The sequence below is a fragment of the Rattus rattus genome, chromosome 6 (genome assembly GCF_011064425.1).
Source record: "Rattus rattus isolate New Zealand chromosome 6, Rrattus_CSIRO_v1, whole genome shotgun sequence".
Taxonomy (NCBI): domain Eukaryota; kingdom Metazoa; phylum Chordata; class Mammalia; order Rodentia; family Muridae; genus Rattus; species Rattus rattus.
In genome coordinates this window covers 61,137,179-61,161,724 of record NC_046159.1, presented here as the reverse complement: position 1 = coordinate 61,161,724, position 24,546 = coordinate 61,137,179, and the positions used below count along the sequence as shown (strand labels likewise).

Genomic DNA, 24,546 nt, shown 5'->3' with positions numbered 1-24,546 from the left:
GTGCCTTTTGGGGAGGACAGAAGAGGAGTCAGACTTTCTAGAACTAGAGTGACAGATGGTTGAGAGACTTTTATCTGACACCTGGAATTAAAACTAACATATTCACATAACTGGGTTTTTTTTTTAAAGAAATCAAACGCTCACTACCACTGCCTGTAGTTCAACTTCTGGGGAATCTGATGCCCTCTTCTGACCTTCAGAGGTCATATAAATAAATTACATAGATTTTTATCACTGCTTTAAATAACCTGTAGGGCCTGTGTGTGTTAGCTATATGGGTGCCCTTAGAGGCCAAAGGTGTAGGATCTCCTGGAGCTGGAGTTAGGGCAGTTGTGGGTCATGACTTGGGACCTGAGAACCAAATGCAGGCCCTCTGCAGGAGTAACAGAACTTCTGGACTCCAGCCTGGACACTGTAGGTTTTCCGGTGTCTGTAGTCTTATTTTCTCTCGAACCTGATTTTCTTGGTGTCTTTGTTCACAATGCATGCTGAAATGAGGTGAGGGGATGGTGTTTCAGTCCATTGAGCAGCTCTTACTGTGTGAAATCCTTTGTGTTGTTCTTTCAGTTTGCTGTTGGTCCCTGTCAGCCTGATCTATGTCATATTTTGTGTCTACTGCTTTGGAAGACGCTTTGTTCTTCACTTCTCAAGCATTCAAAGTATCTGACTACCTAGTGTCTGACTTTTTTCTTGTCATTTTGATGTAGGAATCTGTAATTATAAACGTATACTTGGGTCTGATTTTAAATGTTTTTCTTTCCCTAATATCAAGTTGGGTTCCTATCAAGGAAGGCCTGATCATAGAACAGGACCTGGAGGCCTGCTATTCTATTGAGGAGAACTTCACTACTGACTATAAGGTGATGACAACCCTGGGTGCAGGAACCTGTTTATTGGTCAAACTAACCTACCATGTTCCCACACTGACTTCTGTGGCTGTAAAACTTGTCATGAACACCACAAAGTATGCCTCACTTATCAGCAGGCAAGTCAGCATTATGAAATCCCTTACCCATCCTAATATTATCAAGGTGTTTCACCTTGTCCAGGTAGCATAACTCAGACGGAGAGCTTCTAGACAGCATCCAGGAATATGGGTCTTTAGAGGACAGTGAGGGTTGAAGGATGTTTGCCCAGATACTTCATGGGGTGCAGTATTGTCATGACAACCACATTGCCCATAGAGACATAAAGGCCAGCAACATTTTGATTGACTGACTGGGAATGCCAAGTTGTTTGATTTTGGCCTGGTTGCTAAAGTCATTCCTGGACAGAATCTGGTGGATTTGATTTCCGTGGCATGCTGTCCTACTGTGCTCCAGAACTCCTTCAAAGGAAGGAATACAAGAACTACCCCATCAATATCTGGAGTTTAAGGGTCTTCTTCATTTTTAGGGTGGGCAGATGTGTGGGGAGCACATCTAGAGTTAACTTTAGCTGACATCTTCTTTATAATTAATCATGAATGCATTTGCTGACATCTGTCTTTGTTTTTAGGTAAGATGTGTGATATATCCTGCCAAGTTCCTCTTCTTAAGCATATGTCCTTGAGAGACTCTCCAAGCCTGAAGAAAATGGTCTTAGTCAAATATAGATACTGTGTACCATAAACTTGCCACATAATAATTTGCACTCATTGTTCTAGAATGGTCATGTTTTGTGTTGCTTGCCTTTAAAATACACTTAAAACACATCCACTGTTGTCGTGGTCTTGACCTGCAGCCCTCCCATATCTGTTTCTTTCATTTTCTTTCTCCCTTTCCTATAATTATCCTCACTCTCTCAGCTGTGATTTTTGTGTTGACTGACAGGTTGTCTCCAGCAAGTGGTACCCAATGTGAAGGCTCAACTATGGGAAATGAAGTAAAGGACACTGCTGGAAGTGAAGTGCTTAGGGAAAAGTGGAATTGTTGGCAGCAGTGAGTAATTTTGGGAAGTATAATTCATAGGAAAACTTAGATAAGGGAGCTTGAAAAAGATAAGGGACCTAGGAAAATCAAAAAGACATAAAAAAAGAGAAAGAAAAAAAGTTAGATAAGAAACAAGAAAAATAAGACAGGGACAGAGTTGCTTGCTTTTTGTATATGTGCTCAGAGATATGCTTATAGTATGGGGAGTTAAGGTAAGCCAGCAGCAGTTGCTAAAGTTATTAGATTTTGTAGAGGAGGTATGTCCTTGGTATCCTGAAGAGGGGACCATAAATTTAGAAACCTAAAGCTTGGACAAAACGTGCATGATCATTATGATACCCAGGGGCCTGAGAAAATCCCTGTGGACATTTTTAGCTTGTGGGATTTAACTGAGGACAGCCTTGACACTAGACATGAGAAGGAAAAGGTTCCAAGCGATGGTAGATTCTCTAGCAGTGATCACTGCTAAGTACATTAAAAATAGTGCTGCCAAGCCTCCTGTCCCTCCTGTTTATGAGGATACTGAAAAGGCTACAACAACACTGAAAGAGTAGCCTCTTGATCCTGAGGAAGAAGACTTAGAGGAAGAAGCTGTGAGATATCATAATGATTGACCTTACAGGCTTCTGCAAACAGAAGGATAAAGGTGAACAGAAGTAGCGACTTCAAGAATCCACACAAGGTCTTATGCATTTAAAGTAAAAAAAATAAGGAAGTTACAAGGTGAGGAAAGGAGGCAGGGGAGGATATTATCACACCTAGTATTGTAGCAGGTCTAGATCCACCTATGAAGAGACAGGAGCCTTCCTAAGAATGGGGGAAAGGCCTTTACCTTTGAGAAAAACTTATGTCCCAATTGCAGGCAGCACTGCTGTGTGCTCTAGACCAAGGAAAGGATATACAAGGATTTCCTTTACTATTGTGTATAATTTTAAAATACATGTTTCCAACTTTGTCTGGGAGCTGCGACTGAGCCTTGGCCTCTACAGGCTTCCTTTTGTTCCTCCTGGCCTTGGTCCACCAAGTCATCAGCACTGACCTGGCTTCTCTCTCTCTAACTCCCTTGCTCTGGTAGTCAACCACTCCACTAGCCCACTCCCATGACCCTTGCCCCAGGAGGGATCTCATTACCAGCCCCACCCGAGACCTCTGAATCCATGAATAAAAATCACACACTCAGCTTATCACTTTACAGTTTGCCTTTCCTGGCACAATTGCTTGGTGTAGAATCTACTGACTGGAAAGTTATGCCCACATCAATTAATTATCCCTGTCTCTCCTCCATATCCTTGGCCACCCACCCATATCAGAGGCTGCTGACCCTAACTGTCCCTGAGGCCTTACATGATTGCAGTGTCCCTTTCCCTCCAAGGCATGGCTCCTTTTTCCTCCTGGGACTCGGAAGTCCCACCTGTACTTCTGTCCAACAATTAGCAATAGGCCTTCTTTATTGACAAAATCAAGAACCAATAAGGGAACCAGACCTTAGTATCAGCACCTCCCCACTACAATTTACAGTGTCCTGAATTTGAATAGCAGGATACACAGGACCATCTTGTTAGAATTCAACAACCTACATGTTTTAAACAACTGAAGGAATTCAAAGCTACATGAGCCCAATATGACCATACTGCTCATTTCACTATGGCTATACTTGATTGAGTTATAGGAGCTAATTGGAAACAGCTGGCTAAAGCTTGCTTAAATAGAGGGGATAATTTATTTTGGAAAATAGAATTTCTGAACATTGTCAAAGACCTGCTGGATTGAATGCCCATGTTAATGATGCTGGAGTAAGTTATAAAATGCTGGCCGGAGAAGGACAATAAACAGAGATATCCCAGCAGTTTATGTAGAATCCTGGAGTCAGTGCACAGATTAGCACTGCTGAGCATAAAACTTGGGGTACTTTACCTACAAATGGATGCTTCATCAAGACTTATCAAAAATAAGACAAGGGCAAGATGAGCCTTTTCAAGAATTTGTGAATTGACTCTTGAAACCTGCTGGCCTTTTTTTCATGATTCTGATGCTGGCCTTTTACTAGTAAGTGCATAGGCTATGTAACGGTAAACCCTGCTTATCAAGCAGCAAAGAATGGAGATATTTCTGAATATATTTGTTTATGCATGGATATAGGATGATCATATTCTCAAGCATAGACTATGGCTGCTGCCTTGCAGGGGAAAACTATTAAACAAAATTTCTTTCAGCAACAAAGGCTTCAAATATTTCATAGACATCTTGGACTTCCAGGGAGTTGTTTTGGATGTAAAAGAGTAGAGCATCAAATAAAGGAATGTCCAGAGAGGAGTGATAATGTGAAGTCTAATATTGCTCACATAAAAGATCCAGGCTTGTGTCCTGTTGTAAAAGAGAAAAACATTGGTCTAAAGAGTGCAAACCTAAGAGAGAAGTTGGGTAACATTCTACTTTGGGAAACAGGAGGAGGAGGAGGCAGCCCCAGGTAATGGATCGATGTTATTGGGTAAAACAGTATGTCCCACAACATGGCAATCCATTCAAGACTTCTGTTGTAACCCCCAGAAGCTCAGAATTGGACCTCAGTCCCTACCTATACAATGTTGACACCTGAAATAGACATGTTAGCATTGACTACTGGTGTCTATGGTCTTATCTCTCAGGGAGCAGTAAGATTGTTATTCTGTAGAAGCAGTACCAAATGAAGGAGATGATAGTAGCCCTAGGGATGATTGACTCAGATTGTGGATGAGAAAAAAGCTATGATTTCCAGTCCAGAGAAGATATCTGTACTGCAACTAGGGCAGAGAATAGCTCAATTATTCTTCATTACCATAATAGATACATAGAATAGACAAAAAATAAAATACAGGGGGAATTCTGGTTTTAGATCCTCTGATGCCTATTGAGTGCAGACTATTTCTTCTCAACACCCAGAGATTATTTTAAAAATTAATGGGAAAATGTTTTCTGGTCTTTTAGATACTGATGCTGATGTGTCTGGCATTGATGCTGATTGCTGGCTGGGTACCTGGCCTAAACAGGCCACTATGACTCAACTACAAGGGATAGGGTTGAGCCAAAGCCCTGAACAAAGCAGGATAAAAATAGAACAGATTCTGGGGTTGAGAGGTAAATGTAACATCCTGCCTTATCCCACCTAATCCTTTAATAATTGGGAACATTACCTTTGTTATTGGATATGATGAGTTCAATGTTTTTCTCTTGTATAATTGTGTTTCTGCACTTGTATGATGATCAAACTGAAATGGGAGCACATTGACCAGCTTTTATTATGATTCCTGTAAATTTATCTGAACACTGGTATTCTGAAAAAAGGCAACAAATATTCAAAGAAGTAGATCACACTCTGACAAGAAGTAAGTGTATGATTGGGCAGATCATTGCTGGTGTTCCTATTCTCATAACTCTTATAGCCAGTGCTACTACATCTGCCTTAGCTTTAGCCCAAGAGGTACAAACTGCTAGTTTTATTACTCATCCTGCAGAGAATGTAACCAATGCCCTGAGCACACATGAGGATTTGGATGGATGGCTACAACAAAGAATTGATGCTTTATATGATACAGTGCAGATCATGGGAGATGAGGTGCAAGGAATAAAAATCAGAAATCATGCTTGATATCTATACATTTGTATTACCTAAATAATGTATAATGAGAGTCAGCATAATGACTCACTCTCAGCATAATGAGAGTGTTTTCAGATGGCAACCTAAGACAGGCACAACTTTCTGCTCTGTAACTGATAAGTAGGAGGAGCCTGTACATAAAAAAGACTGTAAGAATCTCTCAGAGGTGGATCAATAGGACATGACTGCTAGGATTCATGTACCAATGATGGGTAAGGTCCACACTTCTTGAGCGGACACCTCAAACTGGCACAGTCTTTCTGAGCCAATAGCTGAGACAGCTTTGGCTTGTATAGATAGAAAAGGGAGAGACGTGATGAGCACATTCAGAGTTAACTTTAGCTGACTTCTTGTGATTAGTCATGAACGAGTCTTCTGTTATCTGCCTTTGTTTTTAGTTAAGATGTGCGTTATATCCTGCCAAATTCTTCTGCTTACACATATTTCCTTAAGAGACAGTCCAACCCTGAAGGAAATGGCTTTACTCAAACATAGATAATTGTAGAGATCCTGCAGGCACACAGTCAAAGCATCCTCTCAGGCAGGAGTGAAGATGATTATAGGAAAGACAGAAGGAAGACTGAGAGACGAAAGTTGAAAATCTGGAGGGCTGCAGGTCTACACCATACCAAACCCTAATGTATTTCTTAGGCTTTATATACTTTACAGTAGTGTGGGAAACAAAGTCATGAGCTAGCAGAGACAATGTTTGACACACACAGGTTATTTGTTCCCATTTATAGGCCTCTCTGTTCCTTCAACCAAGATTAATAGAACATTCAGCCCCTTGCCCTGAGAACATGGCTACAATAGATAACTATAGCAAGAATTCCAGCAATAATTAACCCAACCATTCTTTGAGGTCTACTCAAAGCTTTTGGAATTTTATGCTATATCTGCATACCAAGGTTCTGAAACATTAACAGGAATCATATCAAATGAAGGTTGATGAAGTACCATAACAGAAATTCCTTCTATAATGTCAGATGCATGATTAATCGAATTACACTTATAGCAAGTTACATTGAATCTAAACCCAAACATAGTGATGTTAATTTCCCTATCAGCAATGCATATGGTGGGGAAGTGCAGGCAAGTACATTTCCCACTGACATCAGTCTGAGCCCAGCGTTCCGTCTCCAGTTAGTAGCTGTATAATTTTGGCCTAATCTCCCAAAGCCACAGCAAGTTTCCAGACGTAAACCTGTGCTGATCCAGTGTCTGACCACCAAAGCCCTACAGAGAGTTCTTTTTCTCACTCATTGATGTTTCTTTGTATTTTATCCTGGTTACCAGACGAGTCAACAATATGTCTGTCTGAGTTGAACACACTATACAAGTGGGGTTTGTTAGTATAGCACATTCTCCATAGAGAAGTCTTTTTGTTAATAAGAGTCTCCTTACCACTGAGGTCGGGTCACACTAGAAAATGTGTCTCCATTTGGCAGCCAAATGTACACCATTTATTTTCCTCCTGACAGGGTGAGTTTGACTACCTTGAGACATCTTGTTTAAAGTTTCATTCTTAACAACACAAACTGGCAACATGACCGGTATAACTAAATCTTCCATGCCGTTGATGGCTGTCCCAGCATACGTGTATCATTAACTATCACCACAATCTCTGGGCCCTCACAAATGGAGGGATGCAAGATCAGGGGGTCAGGAACACAGGTCCAATGCAGTTCTCCTCGACTCGGCATCAGGACGTGGAGCATCAGCATCAGCATCATGGGTCTGGTCAATCGCTTCTCCCACATGGCCAAACAAATGCCTTTCAGGCCACTGGGCACTGTCAGCATCCTGTGGAAAAACAGAAACATGCACTCACCCCCATATTAATACCAGAACAGGACCATATGCCAGTCAGCGGGGCGTGCCGTTCCACCCAGGCATAATTATGCTGAGTTGTCAGGTGCCATAGATGCTCGACAGCAGAGAGTCCCTTGGCATCCAAGTTTTAAAGATTTAAAATAACCAGTGCATGATTTAAACTATTTTGAGGAGAAGAAGTATACAACTCCCACTTTTTCTTTTGTAACTGAGTTTTTAGAGCTCTGTGGATTTGTTCCACAGTTCCCTGTCTTGTGGAATGTATATAATACATGTTTTATGAGTAATAGATAATTGGGCACAAAAGAACTAGAAAGCTTGACTTTATGTCAGACCCATTATCAGTCTTAATCATGGTTGGTTGTCCTACCATGACAAAGCATTTTAGGCAATGAGAAATAACATGATTAGTGGCCTCCCTGTTGGGCAGTGGCCATAAGGAAACCTGAAAACATATCAATGCAAACATGAGCATATCTCAATATACCAAATTCAGGTATGTGTGTAACATCTATTTGCCATAACTGATTGGGAACTAGACCTCTAGGATTAACCCCATAATGAGGCACTGAATAATGTTGAGGACAAGAGTCACATTGTCCAACAATCTGTTGTGCAGCTTCTCTATACATATGGAATTGTTTTCTTTTTTATTGCATTTTTTATTTACATTTTAAATGTTATCCATTTCCCGGTTTCCCCTCCAGAAACACTCTATCCGACCCCACCCCACCCCCGCTTCTATGAGGATGCTCCCTCCCTCACACACCCACCCACTCACTCCCACCTCCCCACTCTGACATTCCACTACATTGGGGCATCGAGCCTTGACAGGATCAAGGGCCTCTCCTCCCACTGATGCCTGACAAGGCCATCGTCTGCTACATATGCCCATGGAGCCATAGGTCCATTCCTATGTTCTCTTGGGATGGTAATTTAGTCCCTGGGAGCTCTAGGGGAGATCTGGTTGGTTGATACTGTGTTCTTCTTATAAGGTTGCAAACTCCTTCAGCTAGTGTGATGCTTTCTTTAACTCCTCCATTGGGGACCCTGTTTTCAGTTCAATGGCTGGCTGTGAGCATCCACCTCTGTATTTGTAAGATTCTGGCAGAGCCTCTCAGCAGACTTCTTAGCATCTGCTATATTATCTGGGTTTGACGACTGTATATGGGATGCATCCCCATGAGGGGCAGTCTCTGAATGGCCTTTCAGTCTCTGCTCCATACTTTTTCTCAGTATTTCCTCCTGTGAGCATTTTTGTTCCCCCTTCTAAAAAGATATGAAGCAACCACATTTTGGTCTTCCTTCTCCTTGAGTTTCATGTGGTTTGTGAATTGTATCTTGGATATTCTGAGCTTTTGGGCTAATATCTGCTTATCAGTGAGTGCATACAATATGTGTTCTTTTGTGATTTTTTGATCATCACTCAGGATATTTTCAAGTTCCATCCATTTGCCTAAGAATTTCATGAAGTCATTGTTTTTAATAGCTGAGTAGTGTAGTATTTCATTGTGTAAATGTACCACATTTTCTGTATCCATTCCTCTGTTGAAGGACATCTGAGTTCTTTCCAGCTTCTGGTTATTATAAATAAGGCTGCTATGAACATAGTGGAGCATCTTGTGACCTTGTTATAAGTTGGAGCATCTTTTGGGTATGAATTTGCAAATGGCTTTTTCTAACTCTGTGAAGAATTGGCTTGGGATTTTGAGGGGGATTGCATTGAATCTGTAGATCGCTTTTGGGAGCAATTTGCAAATTCATTTGAAATAACAAAAAACCCCAGGATAGTAAAAACTATTCTCAATAATAAAAGAACTTCTGGGCAAATCACCATACCTGACCTCAAGTTGTATTACATAGCAATAGTGATTTAAAAAAAAAACAAAACTGTATGATATTGGTACAGAGACAGGCAGGTAGATCAGTGGAACAGAACTGAAGATCCAGAAATGAATCCACACACTTAGGGTCACTTGATCTTTGACAAAGGAACTAAATCCATCCAGTGGTAAAAAGATAACATTTTCAACAAATGGTGCTGGTTTAGCTGGTGGTCAGCATGTAGAAGAATGCAAATCAATCCATTCTTATCATCCTGTACAAAGCTCAAGTCCAACTGGATCAAGGACTCCCACATAAAACCATATACACTCAAACTAATAAGAGAAAAAGTGGGAAAGCACCTCAAATGCATGGGCACTGTGGAAAATTTTCTGAACAGAATACCAATGACTTATTCTCTAAGATCAAAAATTGACAAATGGGACTTCATAAAATTGCAAAGCTTCTCTAAGGCAAAGGACACTGTCATTAGGACAAAATGGCAACCAATAGATTGGAAAATGATCTATACCAATCCTACATCTGATAGAGGGCTAATTTCCAATGTATACAAAGAAATCAAGAGGTTAGACTCCAGAGAATCAAATAACCCTATTAAAAATGGGGTACAAAGCTAAACAAAGAATTCTCAACTGAGGAATATAGATTGGCTGAGAAGCACCTAAAGAAATGTTCAACATCCTTAGTCATTAGAGAAATGCAAATCAAAACAACCCTGAGATTCCACCTCACACCAGTCAGAATTGGCTAAGATCAAAACTCAGATGACAGTAGATGCTAGTGAGGATGTGAAGAAAGAGGAACACTCCTCCATTGTTAGTGGAATTGCAAACTGATACAACCACTCTGGAAAGCAGTCTAGAGGTTCCTCAGAAAATTGGACATAGTATTACCTGAGGACCCAGTTATACCACTCCTGGGCATATACCCAAAAGATGCCCCAACATATAACAAAGACACATGCTCTACTATGTTCATAGCAGCCTTATTAATAATAGCCAGAAGTTAGAAAGAACCCAGATGTCCCTCAACAGAGAAATGGATACAAAAAAATGTGGTTCATTTACACAATGAAGTACTCCTCAATTATTAAAAACAATGACTTCATGAAATTCATAGGCAAATGGATGAAACTAGAAACATCTTTAGTGAGGTAACCTTATCACAAAAAAAACAAACAAACAAACAAAAAAAAACCACGCATTATGCACTCACTGATAAGTGGATATTAGCCCAAAAGCTCAGATTACCCAAGATACAATCCAAAGACCACATGAAGCTCAAGAAGAATGACCAAAGTATGGATGCTTCAGTCCTTTTTAGAAGGGGGAACAAAAATATTCATAAGAGAAAATACAGAGATGAACTTTGGAGCAGAGACTGAAAGAAAGGCCATCCAGAAACTGCCCCACCCGGGGATTCAACCCATATACAGCCACCAAACCCAGACAATAGTGCTGATGCCAAGAAAGTGCATGCTGACAGGAGCCTGATATAGTTGTCTCCTGAGAGGCTCTGCCAAAGCATGACAAATACAGAGGCGGATGCTGGCAGCAAACCATTGAACTGAAAACAGGGTCACAAATGAAGGAGTTAGAGAAAGGATTAAAGGAGCTGAAGGGGCTTAAGACCCCATAAGAACAATAATACCAACCAACCAGAGCTCCAAGGGACTAAACCACCATCCAAAGAGTATACATGGACAGACCCATGGCTCCAGCTGCATATGTAGCAGAGGATGGTCTTGTTCGGCATCAATGGGAGAAGAAGCCCTTGATCCTGCCACGGCTCCATGCTCCAGTGTAGGGGAATGTCTGATTGAGGAGGCAGGAAGGGGTGGGTAGGTGGGTGGGGGAATACCCTCATAGAAAGGGGGGTAGGGGGGATGGGATAAGGGGTTTATGGATGGGAAACTGAAAAACCAGGAGAGGGGATAACATTTGAAATGTAAATTTTTAAAAAATCCCATAAAAAAAGAAAGAAAGAAAGAAAAAATGGCCATTTTTACTATATTTCTTTTCTTTTCTTTTTCGGAGCTGGGGACCGAACCCAGGGTCTTGCGCTTGCTAGGCAAGCGCTCTACCACTGAGCTAAATTCCCAACCCCCATTTTTACTATATTAATTCTGCCAATGCATGAACATACATGGGAGGTCTTTCCATCTTCTGAGATCTTCCTCAATTTCTTTCTTCAGAGACTTGAATTCTTGTCATACAGATCTTTCACTTGCTTGGTTAGAGTCATCCCAAGGTATTTTACATGATTTGTGATTATTGTGAAGGGTGTTATTTCCCTAATTTCTTTCTCAGCCTGTTCATCCTTTGAGTAGAGGAAGGCTACTACTGATTTGTTTGAGTTAATTTTATACCCAGCCACTTTGCCAAAGTTGTTTATCAGCTGTAGGAGTTCTCTGGTAGAATTTTTGGGATCACTTAAATATACTATCATATCATCTGCAAATAGTGATATTTTGACTTCTTCCTTTCCAGTTTGTATCTCTTTGACCTCTTTTTGTTGTCTGATTGCTTTGGGTAGGAATTCGAGTACTGTATTGAATAGGTAGGGAGAGAGTGGACAACCTTGTTTAGTCCCCGATTTTAGTGGGATTGCTTCAAGTTTCTCTCCATTTAGTTTAATATTAGCTACTGGTTTGCTGTATATGGCTTTTACTATGTTTAGATATGAGCCCTGAATTACTTATCTTTCCAAGACTTTTATCAAGAAGGGATGTTGAATTTTGTCAAATGCTTTCTCAGTATCTAATGAGATGATCATGTGGGTTTTTTCCTTTGAGTTTGTTTATATAGTATATTATGTTGATGGATTTCCATATATTGAACTATCTCTGCATCCCTGGGTTGAAGCCTACTTGATCATGATGAATGATCATTTTGATGTTTTCTTGGATTCAGTTTGCAAGAATTTTACTGAGTATTTTTTCATTGATAATCATAAGTAAAATTGGTCTGAAGTTCTCTTTCTTTGTTGAATCTTTGTGTAGTTTATGTATGAGTGTAATTGTGGCTTCATAAAAAGGATTGGGTAGTGTTCCTTCTGTTTCTATTTTGTGGAATAGATTGAAGAGTATTGGTATTAAGTCTTCTTTGAAGGTCTGATAGAATTCTGCACTAAACAAATCTGGCCCTGGACTTTTCTTCGTTGGGAGACTTTTAATGACTGCTTCTATTTCTTTAGGGATTATGGAACTGTTTAGAATGTTTATCTGATCCTGATTTAACTTTGGTATCTGCCTAGAAAATTGTCTATTTCATCCAGATTTCCCAGTTTTGTTGGGTATAGACTTTTATAGTAGAATCTGACTTTTTTTTTTTTTTTTTTTTTTGGATTTTCTGGGTTTCTGTTGTTATGTCTCCATTTTCATTTCTGATTTTGTTAATTTGGATACTATCTCTGTGCCCTCTGGTTAGTCTGGCTAAAGGTTTATCTATCTTGTTGATTTTCTTAAAGGACCAGCTCCTGGTTTTGTTGATTTTTTTTTCCCTCGGAGCTGAGGACCAAACCCAGGGCCTCTACCACTGAGCTAAATCTCAACCCCGGTTTTGTTGATTCTTTGTATAGTTCTTTTTGTTTCTACTTGGTTGATTTCAGTCCTGAGTTTGATTATTTCCTGCCCTCTACTCCTCTTGGGTGTATTCGCTTCTTTTTGTTCAAGAGCTTTTAGGTTTACTGTCAAGCTGCTAATGTATGCTCTCTCCAGTTTCTTTTTTGGAAGCACTCAGAGCAATGAGTTTTCTTCTTATCACTGCTTTCATTGTGTCCCATAAGTTTGGGTATGTTGTGTCTTCATTTTCATTAAATTCTAAAAAGTCTTTAATTTCTTCATTTCTTTATTGACCAAGTCATCATTGAGTAGAGCATTGTTCAGCTTCCATGTGTATGTGGGCTTTCTGTCGTTTTTGTTGTTATTTAAGAGTCTTAGTCCATGGTGATCTGATAAGATGCATGGGATTATTTCTATCTTCTTGTATCTGTTGAGGCCTATTTTGTGACTGATTATATGGTTAATTTTGGAGAAGGTACCATGAGGTGCTGAGGAGAAGGCGTATTCTTTTTTTTTTAGGATGGCATGTTCTATACATATCTGTTAAATCCACTTGGTTCATAACTTCTCTTAGTTTCACTGTGTCTCTGTTTAGTTTCTGTTTCCATGATCTATCCATTGATGAGAGTGGAGTGTTGAAGTCTCCCACTATTATTGTGTGAGGTACAATGTGTGCTTTGAGCTTTAGTAAGGTTTCATTTATGAATGTAGGTGTCCTTGCATTTGGAACATAGATGTTCAGAATTGAGAGTTCATCTTGGAGATTTTCCTCTGATAAGTATGAAGTGTCCTTCCTTATCTTTTTTAATAACTTTTGTTTGAAAGTTGATTTTATTCAATATTAGAATGGCTACTCAAACTTGTTTCTTGGGACCATTTGCTTGGAAAACTTACCACGTGGTAGTGTCTGCCTTTGTTACTGAGGTGAGTTTCCTGTATGCAACAAAATACTGGATCCAGTCTGGTATAGTCTATGTCTTTTTATTGGGGAATTGAGTCCATTGATGGTAAGAGATATAAGGATTGTTGCTTCTGGTTATTTTTGTTGTTAGTGGTGGAATTATATTTGTGTGGGTATCTTCTTTTGGGTTTGTTGAAAGAAGATTACTTTCTTGCTTTTTTTGGATGTAGTTTCCCTCCTTGTGTTGGAGTTTTCCATCTATTATCCTTTGTAGGGCTGGATTTGTGGAAAGATGTATAAATTTGGTTTTGTCATGGAATATCTTTGTTTCTCCATCAATGTTCATTGAGAGTTTTGCTGGGTATAGTATCCTGGGCTGGCATTTGTGTTTTCTTAGGGTCTGTATGACATCTGTCCAGAATCTTCTAGCTTTTAGAGTCTCTAGTGAGAAGTTTTGTGTAATTCTAATAGGTCTGCCTTTATATGTTACTTGGCCTTTTCCCCTTACTTCTTTTAATATTCTTTCTTCGTTTTGTGCATTTGGTGTTTTGATGATTATGTGTCAGGAGGAATTTCTTTTCTGGTCCAGTGTATTTGGAGTTCTGTAGGTTTCTTGTGTTCATGGGCATCTCTTTCTTTAGAAAGAGAAGTTAGAGAAGTTTTCTTCTATAATTTTGTTGAAGATATTTACTGGCCCTATAAGTTGGGAATCTTCGCTCTCTTTTATACATATTATCCTTAGCTTTGATCTTCTTATTGTCCTGGATTTTTTTGGATGTTTTGGGTTAGGAGCCTTTTGCATTTTGCATTTTCTTTGACTGTTGTGTCAATGTTTTCTATGATATCTTTGCACCTAAGATTCTCTCTTTTATCAGTTGTATCCTGATGCTTGCATCTATGACTCCTGATCTCTTTCCTAAGTTTTCTATCTCCAGGGTTGTCTCTTATTGTGGTTTCTTTTTGTTTTTATTTCTATTTTTTATCCTGGATGGTTTTGTTCAATTCCTTCACCTATTTGGTTGTTTTTTTACCCGTAATTCTTTAAGGGATTTTTGTATCTCCTCTTTAAGGTCTTCTACATGCTTACCTGTGTCCTCCTGTATTTATTTAAGGGAGATATTTATGTCCTTAAAGTCCTCTATTATCATGAGATGTGGTTTTAAATCTTAATCTTGCTTGTCCTGTGTGTTAGGGTATCCAGGACTTGCTGTAATGGGAGAGCTGGGTTCTGGTGATGCCAAGTAGCCATGCTTTCTGTTGCTTAGGGTCTTGCACTTGCCTCTCACCATCTGGTTATTTCTGGTGTTAGTTGGTCTTGTTGTCTGTGTCTGGAACCTGTCCCTCCTGTGAGCCTATGATCTTAGTTGTGTCAGTACTGCTGGGAGATCAGCTTTCTCTGGGAGGGATTTGGGTAGGGAGAGCTGTGCCACAGGGTTAACTCTGGGGAGCAGATGGAGACAGAAAGGATCCCCACAGATGCTGAGCCCTGTGGTCTCCTGGCAGATTCCTCTTTGGTCTGTTATTGGAGGAAAAATGTTCGTCTCACCCGTGGACTTATGAGTGACAGCACTCTGGGGAGACCAGCTCTCTCCTGGCAGGATTTGGGTCTGGAGAGCTGTGCTACAGGTTTAACTCCAGGGTACAGATGGAGACTGGAAGCCCATCCTAAAAATCTTAACGGCCAAAACTGAGAAAAGTAACATGGCAGCTCATGACAGCCACATATTCCCCATAAATCAGAAGTCCTCTCTGTTGGAGAGAAGAAAACTGAGCAACCATACATGTAGTAATTATTTCCTGTGCCTCACATCTGGAATTGGTCTGACCATTGAGTTCTTCCCATGTGCACAGAAGTGAGGATCTGTGAAGTACTTCTGGCCCTGTGGGAGGCAGTGAGGATCTGTGTAGCCAGTGCTCCTTGCTAGAACACTGGAGACTTTCATGATCTGTGCATCTAGTGCTCCCTGCTAGTCCTGTGTGTAGCAGTGAGGAGCTCTACATACAGTGTTCTTTGATGTCCTTGTGGGAGGCATTGGAGATCTGTGCAGCCAGTGCTCCCTGCTCCCCTTTGGGAGATATTGAGAATCTGTATTCACTGCTCCCTGCTACTGGCCCTTTTAGAGGCAGGATCTGTGCATCCAGTGAGTGTTCCCTGCTGGTCTTTATGGAGGCAATGGGGAGCTGTGTACCCAGTGTTGCCTGATAGTACCTTGGTAGGAAATGGGGAGGAAGGTCTGAAGAGCATGGAGACCCCAACCTTTGCCAATAAGGAATGCAGGAAGGCTGCTGGCCATGAAACAAGTCAGAACTGATATAGTACTGTTACCTGGTGGTGGTTTTATAGCAGTAGCTGCTATACCTGCTATAGTGCACCTGGTATGCTGGAGTCCCTGCTTCAACTCATACCAACAATAGGTTGGAGGATCTTGAACTGACACTCCTACCTAACATCTCTATCAATACTGGAACCTCCCGGGAACTCCTCTTGGATATGCTGCTCTTAGAGATCCTATAGTTGTGAATCTGTAGAACCAATCCCTTCATACACTTTAGAAACACACTGATGGGGCAGATGTTGGGGTGGACCAATTGAAAGCCATGGGTCAGGGCCTGAAAGGTATTAGCTTGGTATTAGTTCTCATGCGCTCATGCCCTTCAGGCGAGCTTACCTGCAACCCCACAATGAATGCCAGCTCTGCCTTACTGCCCAGGTGAGGTACAGGGACTGCTCTCAAAAGTACTACAGCCTTTTAGGGACATGGTAAGTTCTCCCACTCACAATCCTGGAGCCAGCTTTCTCATATAACAGATTATGAAGGGCAGAGGTTGTCTCTGAAGTTTACTCACTAGTGCTCATCAGAAAAGAAGCAGGACTGGCTCACCTTCAACCCCAACATCAGTGCTAGCTCATTTATGTTGCCTAGGCATGGTGGTAGGCTTGTTCTCCTTACCAGACCAACCCTCCTGTTCTCGTGAGCCCAGAGAAGCTCTCCTGCTTGTGGCTACAGATGAGGGTGGTAGATACTTCCATATGGCAGACAGGAGGCAGGGCTTGCTCTCCCATGCTCACATCCTCAGGGCTGGCTCACCCGTACCCCTGCCTTTGGGGTTAGGTCTACAGTGCTGCCCAGGTGAGGGGCAAGGCCAGATCTCCTGTTCTCATGGCCTCATGGAGCCAGCTCTCCTCCTGCCTCCAGTGGTGAGGACAAAGGCAAGGGACCCACATCTAGGTCCATCTACTGGCTGGTTTTGTCTGTCAACTTGACACAAGCTGGAGTTATCACAGAAAAAGGATATGGACCTCAGTTGTGGAAATGCCTTCGTGAGATCCAGCTGTAAGGCATTTTCTCAATTAGTGATCAAGGTGGGGGTGGAGGACCCAGCCCATTGTGGGTGGTGCCATCCCTGGACTAGTGGTCTTGGGTTTTATAAGAAAGAAAGCTAAGCAAGCTGGGGGCAGCAGGCCAGTAAGAAACATCCCTCCATGGCCTCTGCATCAGCTCCTGCTTCCTGACCTGTTTGAGTTCTTGCCCTGAGTTCCTTTAATGATGAACAATAATATGGAAGTGAGCTGAATAAACCCTTTCCTCCCCAATTTGCTTCTTGGTCATGATGTTTGTGCAGGAATAGAAACCCTAAGACAAACCAGCTCTACTATGCTTCCCGAGTAAGGTTCAGGGATTGCCCTTCCAAGTCCTGCAGCTGGTGAAGGACAGGGCCACCTCTCATGCTCTCATGTCCCCAGGGCATGCCTCCTGCCTGCTACAGATGGTGAGGGACAAGAAGGGAGGAGTGTACCTCTCTCTCATCTACACCACCACAAGGACCACAGTGGTAGGGCCAGCTCTACCATGCTAGCATACTCAGGGACAACTAACGCCCATCTCCTGCCATGTTTGGGCCCCTGAGTACTGTAGGGGTCTCTGGACGGAGTCAGCTCTCCTGCTCTCAGGCCTCTAGGGCCAACTCTCCCACAATGCCCAAGTGAAGGGTGGGGCTAGTTCTGCACAGCCCTCCAACATGTCCACAGGGGCAGGCCAGACCAGGGACATCCACTTGGCCTTTGGTAGTGACAAATCCCTGCTGCTGCTGCAGGGCGTTGGACAGAGATGTGGCCCCCACTGTCAGCACAGGACCCTACCATGATCCCAGGTGACTTCACCAGCTACTCACATCAGGCCGTTCCTTACTACCCTCGAGTGTCCAGTTCTGCTTCCCTTGGTCATGCCCACATCCTTCTGTTTCTCTTTCTCTTCCATTTCTCCACCATTTATCTGCTCCAGTTAATGGTGCCCTGGGTCTCTGAGTGCCCAACAGACTGGTAATCACTTCAGGCTAGCTCCTGGTCCAGGCCCCTTGGCACCAGTCTTGTGATCATTTCTGGCTATCTCTTTTACAGGCCCACCCAAGTTTCCATTTGTCTGGGGCTCCCTTCCACCTGGGACTTGTGTTCCAAGAAAGGATTCTTCTAGTCTCTGACTTGCTTCCTCTCCTGAAGTCCATCCAGTCCTGCTTGACATCAGAATGGTGGTCATTTCAGGCTGGCTTTTTCAAGGGGGATGTTAGGCTACCAAGCATTCAAATATTCATAGGCCGACACATTGAGCATAGACAAAGTTTCTCTCCCCTCTGCCACCCCATGATGCACATGTGACATAGCAGCCACACCTAAAATGCCTCCAGGGACAGTGATTTTTGTTTTAAGAGGTCTTTATGTGTATCTCTGCTTTGTCCAGTATACTCCTCTATAGCCCACCTTAGCCTTAAATGTGAGGCAGTCAGGAGGTCTGGAGAGATGGCTTAATGCTCAATTCCCAGCACCAATACAGCAGCACACAACTGTAACTCCACTTCCAGAAGATCTCACACCCTCATAGAGGCAAAGCACAAACGTACATGAAATAAAAAAAAGAAACAAAACTTTGAAGCAGTCTGACACAGCTTCCTGAGTGGCAGAGATTGTAGGCTTGTCTCGTCACTCTGCTTTAATACACGTTCCTCTCTCTCATCTGTCTCTGACTCTGTTTCTCTTCCTCTCTTCTTTCTCCAGCGTTTCCTACATCCCTGGGTATCACTGCGCTATGAGGTCATTTACCTGCCTGCCCACTTCCAGCTCTGGCGGAGGCCGTCTTCTAACATTACAGGGCAGTAGCTGTTGGTTGATTGGAGAGCATTTGGATGTGTAGGCTGGGGAGCTAATGCATTGGAACTTAATGAATTCTTGAATCTGAACATTAGTTTTCTTCTACACTTCTATGTTTCTTTTTAGAAGTTTGTGTTTTCTGAATATAAATTAATTTTCTCTTATCCTTTCTAGGTTTGAAGTCTAATGGGTGTTTTCTTCATTATTTGCAATTTTAACTCTATTTTAAAATGTCATATTTTACATGGTTTCATTGCTTTCACTGTTGGAACATTAGTTTATATTAACTGCACAGCATGAGCAATCTCACAGTGACATTTCCATACGTGTACAAGAATATTGATCACATTCCCCTGATCACACTGCCTCTTCCTTGCCCCTTCCAAGACCCTCAATGTTTCCCTTTTTTTGTTCAGGGAGGTGCTGTTTCCTATGAACAAAAGAGACAGGGTGAGAATAACTAGGAAGGAAGGTGACTCAGACCACCTAGGGTGGGGTCTACAATATCTCAGAGTTGCCCAGCACCTCTCTCTGCTTCCAAACTACAGAAAGAAGACAGGGAAACAGGGCAAGGATGACTACCTTTCCTCTACTTAATTCTCCCTCATTTAACCCTTCCCTCCCCCTGGCCCCAGACAAAGGCTTGGAGGGATCCTCCACCTAATGTTCCAGCATGCTGTCCCAGAGCTGCTGGTCCCATGACCATCTCGGTTGCACACCAGATCACTGAGATGTAGATCCTATTGGAGAGCTGTCACCCTGGGGTGCCTCCTCTCTGGTGACTGGCAAGACCCACTGCTCGATTCCCTAAGTCTGTATGAAGGACACATCTAGACCCTTCTGGCATGTTCACACAGCAAGGCACCCCCATGCCAGGAGCTGGCCTGTCAGTCAACTTGGGAACCATGACTGGAGAAGTGCGGATGTTTATTGGAAAGGCAGAAAGAACATGCAAGAGACAAATATGAGAGGGCTGCTGGTCAATACCATGGCAGCACTGTATTTTCTCAGTGCCTTTTTAAAGGCAAGCAACACAAAGCATGAACAATTTCAGGAAGTTAAAGACCACAAATCATACATGGTGAGTTTATGGTACCCAATATCTTTGTTTGACTAGGGCCATTTCATCCTGGCTTGGACAGCCTCTCAAGGACATATGTGTAAGCAGATGAACTTGGAAGGATATAAAACACGTCTTAACTAAAAACAAAGACGTCAGCAGACAGGAAACACTGTGCAAAGGAAGCACTTCAGTGGTCAAAATGGCCTACCATGTACCAACACTGACATGTGTGGGTATAAAATTTCCCAGAAACATGAAGTACACCTCACTTATCAATAGTATCAATAGTGAAGTCAGCATTATGAAATCCCTTACCAATTCTAACGCTAGTAATCTGTTTCACGTGGTCTAGAGGAGAAAGAGCACCTACCTAGTGATGGAGCAAGCCTCAAGGGAGAGCTATTAGACTGCATACAAGAATGAAGGTATTTAGAGGAGAGTTAGATGAAGGGCGTTTGCCCAGACACTACATGTGGCACAGTACTACCATGACATTGTCCATAGAGACATAAAGGCTGGGCAGCAACATTTTGATCAACTGCAGGAAGAACACCAAGCTGTAGGATTCTGGCCTGACTGCTAAAGTGATTCCTGGCAGAAGCAGGCGGATTTCTGTGACACGCTGCCCTACTGTGCCCTGGAAATCCTACATGTGGAGGAATATGAGTGCTGCCCAGTCTATATCTGGAGTTTAGGTATCCTCCTCTTCCTCATGGTGGCCACGAGCTTTCCTTTCCAAGGCAGGACTTTATGGAGAAAAGGCAGCAGGTCAGCTCAAGCTTCAGCATTCTTCCTAATCTTTCCACCAACATTTTCAAAGACATCGCTGAACTGTTGATGATCAATCCCATCACGAGCCCCACCATACACATCATCATGAGGCACCCCATGAACAGGGACAGTGAGGCAGGTTTACCACCTATTTCCACACAGAGTTTCCCAGGCAACTGGAGCCCTAGCATAGCCCAACCATGAAAGACATGGGGTATAAGCATGAAGAAATCATAGAGTCTCTGAGAGCAAAAATTCAATGAGGTGATAGAAACCTATCTGATTCCACAACACCAGTCACCCAGGAGAGAGCGCTCCCACCACTAAATGAAAGCCTTAAAATGCATGCAGCCAAGCCTGGAAGACCTTCACTCCTTCCCTGCTTTCCTAAGGAGAGCTTCTGAGGCTCTTCATTCTACACCTTGTTTTCACCTTCATCTAAGCTAAAGGAAGAGGAGGAGGAGGAGGAGAATTCCTGTCAGGAGGACAGAAGACATGCTGTGTGCTGCCAGCCAAAGAGGACGCACTGTCCATAACTATCCCACATGGACTGTCCTGTGACTGACTCCCTCATGAGAAGCAGACTGGAAATCAGTTGAGATTTTCGCAGTCCAAACTTGTCTTCTATGGTAGCTTGACTGAACCTGTCGTGTCTCCATTTCTATATACTTCCTCTTCTGACCAGACAATGAGTCTACAATTGACAAAGACAGGAATATGCCCTCCACAAGACGAGCTCTGGGGCATCCCTGCAGGCAACTAGGAGCATAACCCTCAGGCTCCTCCTCTGGGATACCTTGGAGAAAGAGACCCTCATACAGGAAGAGACCCGCACACGGGAAGAGGCCATCAAACAGGAAGAGGCCATCATTCAGGATCTGGCCAATAGTCAGGAAATGCCCATCATTCAGGAAGAGACCATTACTAATGGCCAGCACGAGATGGCAGGTCCAGCCTCCCCTGGTGACAGCATCACCTCTGGAAGGGGGAAAGAAAGAATCATGAACTGCATCAAAAACCTGTGCTGCTGCTGCCTGCCGCTACTGAAGAGAAGCCAAGCCTCGTGTAAGAACCTGACTCCAAGGGAAGGGGACTGTGGAGTCACCCACAGGACCAGGAAGGTGCATGTCCTCATTCATTTTATACGTATTCCCTCTCTTTTGTGACAAATGATGAGTGTGCCCACTTGTAGCACACTTGGGAATTTAGCCTGTCACTTCAGAAAAACCAATTCCATAGAAACCCCTAAAGAGCCATCTCACTCTTGTAGAGCCAGAAGCAGACTGCAGAGATGCTGATCAAAGCAGGGAGAAGTGAGGGTGGGACCTTGGCCAAAGGAAGCGGTGAGTCCTTGAAGAACCAGTGGGGTGCTGTGGCACTGCACAGTCAGTCATGTAAGTCCTGTGTGTTTCAAAGACATGAAAAGCCTCTTTCCCGCGTCTTTCTGCTTTGAAGTCGAGAAGAGGACCTGCCCCAGCTCCATGACTTGTGAACCGTGTGCTGGGGTTGCGCTGGCTGCAAACTAGATAGCCAGCCCTTCGGAAGAGCTATCCACCCCAGCATAGATCTCTCCAGGTAAAATCTTGGACAACAAGGGGTAGATTTTACCGTGCCTTGCTCAGGAAAGAGGGCTGAAAGGCTAAGGTGCCCCTAAACTCTATGGGGAACAGTACCCTATGCCCACTCCCCCAGCCTGGGCAAACAGGGAGCAAAGAACAGTCACACATGTCTCCTCATGTGTTATGGGAAGGTAATGTCATTTGCTCCATTTCTTGCAGGAAACCTGGTCTTGTTCAGGAGGTAGCCTTCTCTCCCCAGAGAAGTCTCCCTAGTCAGCCTGTCCTGACTGCCCCAAAACGGGTTCCCAGGGCAAGAATGAGGCCTGCAAGTGCCCTTGTGGGACTCCTCTAGAGGGCAGTCTCCTGCCAACATTATACATGCCCTCCCCTGCTCCCGCACCCCCATCCCATCACAGGTCACATTGCTTGAGGCCTCAGACCCACCTCAGAGCAAACACATGAAAACCACAGCTGTGGAGTGACTGCAGGGGCAGCTGTGCCCTCTCTCTCCACCAAATCTGCCCTCTAATAACCCACTGCCTGCCTCTCTAAGCTTGTTCCTTCAAGGCCAACATTCACATTTCACATTTCACATTAACAACATAAGTCCACACTCACCACCACCTGCCACACCATAAGCCAGTAATGCCTATGATAACCAGGCTGAAACTTGAGCCCCTCATGATGGGGCAGCAACCTGCTGAGGCCCTGTCTCCTGACAACTTCATCTCTCTTCCTGGAGTCTGCACGCAACTGGACAACTCAGAAAGCTGCTTGCATTTCTCGGAGTATTTGCACATTACTTGCTCTTGCCCTGGTAAGCAGCCTCCCACATCCTGTGAGAGCTTCTGGGAAGCTTTCCCTGTCCCTCCCACTGTCACATTGGTAAGATGTCATCTCCTGTGTTCTTTCTCCCTAGACTGTGCCAACATCTGTCACAGCCTGAGGCACACAGAAGCCCGTGTGACTGACGTGGATGGTCCCTCCGACCAACGGTCTCTCCTAATCTGAGCACAGGACAACAAGGTTCCTGGCATAGTCACCCTGCTGGGATATCTGCTGAGTTCAACACCCTGTACCAGTAGTGTTCTGCCCCTGGGAAACACATTCCTGTTTCTTATCTACTCTGTCCCCTGAGCAACACTAAGCTCTCTTAGGACAGACATTTTTTTTCCTGCCTAATTTGAGAAGAGAGGAGTGTCCTATTCCTCTCAGAGGCAGGAAGAGCACCATTGACCCCATGTTCCCCAACCCTTAATGCACAACTCTGGGAAGTTCATTCCATGGATTCAGTGCTGGCTTCAGCCTCTGGATCAGGCTAGCTAATCAGACAAAACCAACGAGGACTTCCCGGAGACTCTGGCCAGCCTGGGTTGGAGATCTGGCCTCACATCCTGATGACTCCTTGACGGCCATGCACTGTGAGGTTCTGTCTGTGTCTCTGTCCCGTCTCTTCTTGCACACAAATTCCAGTCAGGCAGGTCGCACGTGCTCTTTCTTAAACTGGGATCCATGGAACACTGAAGATGGCCTTAGGTGGCAAACACAAAACACAAACATAAAAATCACAGCTGGTGGAAATTAAAAATCAACAGATGAACAACACTACCAACAACAATCCTTGAATGTGTCACTGTTCATAACATCAGACTCACAGAAGTATGCTAAGGGAACACATTCCACCTCAAACAGAAGATGGGAATCTCTTTTTATGCCCTGATGTATTCAGATGTCTTAGGCACACTTCCATTGTATATTCTGACATTTGGTCTTTTTCTTTGGTTCATAGGAATAGTACTGCTATGCTGGTTTTAATGTTCACACAGTCTCATCTATAATTCAGATGGAATGGGACTCAGGGTAGCCCAGGCTAGCTTTTACTTCCTGTGGATCCTGCTGCCTCAGTTCCTCCTTAGGTGCATTGTAATGCTGTTAACATCTGTGTTTTACTCAGGGTCTCATTTATCCCAACAGGCCACCTTGTAGCCAGAGATGACCTTGAGCAGGATCCTCACCTTCCTGTCTCTAATTCCCCAATGCACACATTTCAGTTCTGAGCCACTCTGCCCCGTCAAGGATCAAAAGTTCAAGACCAGTGCAAGCAAGAGTAAGTTCCCACCTGAGTGGATCCTGTCTGAAAAACAACATGCATGGTCTAAATATTTTGAACTGTCATATCTGGTTCCTAGGGCTGTGGAGATGGCTGTTGTGTAAAGTGTCACAGTGTAACAAAAGGACCTCTGAAACCAGACAAGGCAGCATCCGTGTGTCATCATCTTGGGACTAGAGGTCAAGAGAAACAGAAGTGCAAGCTTGCTAGCCTGG

At 43.3% G+C, this 24,546-nt stretch overlaps 1 non-coding gene and 1 pseudogene across 1 annotated transcript; one reads left to right on the top strand and one right to left on the bottom strand.

The window, feature by feature from the left end:
• Window positions 1-481: 481 nt before the first annotated feature.
• On the top strand, window positions 482-23,232 carry LOC116904321 (annotated as a pseudogene).
• Window positions 18,244-18,375, bottom strand: LOC116904719. Its single transcript, XR_004388412.1, has one exon. It is a non-coding gene; the product is annotated as a small nucleolar RNA SNORA17 (small nucleolar RNA).
• Window positions 23,233-24,546: the final 1,314 nt, after the last annotated feature.